The sequence below is a fragment of the Cucurbita maxima genome, unplaced genomic scaffold (assembly GCF_002738345.1).
Source record: "Cucurbita maxima cultivar Rimu unplaced genomic scaffold, Cmax_1.0 Cma_Scf00911, whole genome shotgun sequence".
In the NCBI taxonomy this organism is placed as follows: Eukaryota; Viridiplantae; Streptophyta; class Magnoliopsida; order Cucurbitales; family Cucurbitaceae; genus Cucurbita; species Cucurbita maxima.
The window spans coordinates 7,554-9,248 of NW_019272927.1; the positions used below are offsets into that span (position 1 = coordinate 7,554).

The following is a 1,695-nucleotide window of genomic DNA, read 5'->3' on the forward strand; positions in this document are numbered from 1 at the left end:
GTGGTTCTCTACAATCCTGCTTGTCAAACTCACTCGGGTGCTCATCTCAGTCATCTCAGTCATGATGGCGTTCAACAAAAGAGACCTTAAAAATGACTGGATTATCACATCAACCATTTGAATCACCTCAACCTTGTTAAACGTAGTATAAATCATATCTGTATATAGTAAGCTAATCTAGTGGTTTACTAGTTTGTTACCAAATCTATGTTTTACTGATTTGTTACCAAATATATGATTTTATGGTTTGTTACTAAATCTATGATTTAGAATGTAATCTTCATTATACACATCTATAAATACATGAGGTCGTGACCCTAGGTGAGGTCATTGTGTCATTCAACTTAACATGGTATCAGAGCCAACGTTTATTTTTTAAATGTCTACCATATCTTCTTCCTCCTCCCCATCTACCATCTCCAATACCGTCTCAACTACCATGGCAACCTTTGGCCCAATCTCTCTACACCATGCTGTCACAATTCGTCTAACCAAAAACAACTTCATCATATGGCATGCCCAGCTCCTCCCCTACCTACGGAGTACGAAGCTTATGGGCTACCTTGATGGCACCAATGCCGCACCTGCCAAGCTGGTCCCTTCCTCAACTGCTGCTGGTGCTGAGCTGGTCTCTAATCCTGCCTATATCAGTGGTATGATCAGGATCAATAGGTCCTTAGCGGCCTTCTCTCCTCCATGTCTGAGGAGATTCTTCACGATGTAGTTGCTGCTACTACGTCCAAGGAGGCGTGGGATACTCTGCAGCGGATATTTTTGTCGTCAACTCGTGCTCGCACTACTTATATTCATGTTGAGCTCGCCACGTCCAAGAAAAGAGATCAATCTGCTGCAAATTATTTTTGCAAGATCAAAGGGCTGGCCACCGAGCTGGCTGCCACCGGCTCTGCCTTGCAGGATGATGATGTGATCGCGTATCTTCTCGCTTGTCTTGGCCCTGACTAGGATCCCTTCGTCACCTCAATGACTACCAAGAGTGAAGCCCTCACGCTTGATGATGCGTTTGCACATCTAATGACGTTTGAAGCTCGCCAACTACAACACCAGGCTGAACTTCAGTTAAATCCGGGATCTTTTGCCAATTGTACTGGTCGTGCTGAACTTCAGTTAAATCTTGGATCTTCTGCCAATTATGTTGGTCGTGGTGGTCAGCAGAAGAATCGTGGGCATAGGGATCGTGGTCGTGGTCGTTCTCAAGGTTATACACCCTCTCGTCCTGCTGGTGATCGTCGTGACCCTTCTGCTTGTCCTTCCTGCCAGATCTGCGGCAAAGTGGGGCATACTGCTATCCGCTGCTGGCATAGGATGGATGAGTCCTATCAAGATGAACCTTCTTCTACTCCAACTACGGTACTGTCGGCTACTTCCTCTTACAAGATTGACCCAAATTGGTACAGTGACACAGGCGCGACGGATCATATCACCAGTGACATGGATCGTCTTGCTGTGCGTGAATGCTATCATGGAGGTGAACAAGTTAAAGTTGGCAATGGAGCATGTTTGCGTGTTTTGCATACTTGTCATTCTCTAATTAATACTGCTACTCATCCTCTTGCATTGTGTAATATTTTGCATGTGCCTGAAATTTCCAAACATCTTCTTTCCGTTCATAAATTTTCTCGTGATAATAACGTATTTTTTGAATTCCATCCTTGACATTTTTCTATTAAGGATCGA

The 1,695-nt window shown here is 44.3% G+C and overlaps 1 non-coding gene across 1 annotated transcript; it reads left to right on the forward strand.

Annotated features, from left to right (window-relative positions):
- The first annotated feature begins 906 nt into the window (after nucleotides 1-906).
- LOC111475032 lies at nucleotides 907-1,046 on the forward strand. The gene has a single exon (XR_002716286.1). It is a non-coding gene; the product is annotated as a small nucleolar RNA Z247 (small nucleolar RNA).
- The last annotated feature ends 649 nt before the right edge of the window (nucleotides 1,047-1,695 follow it).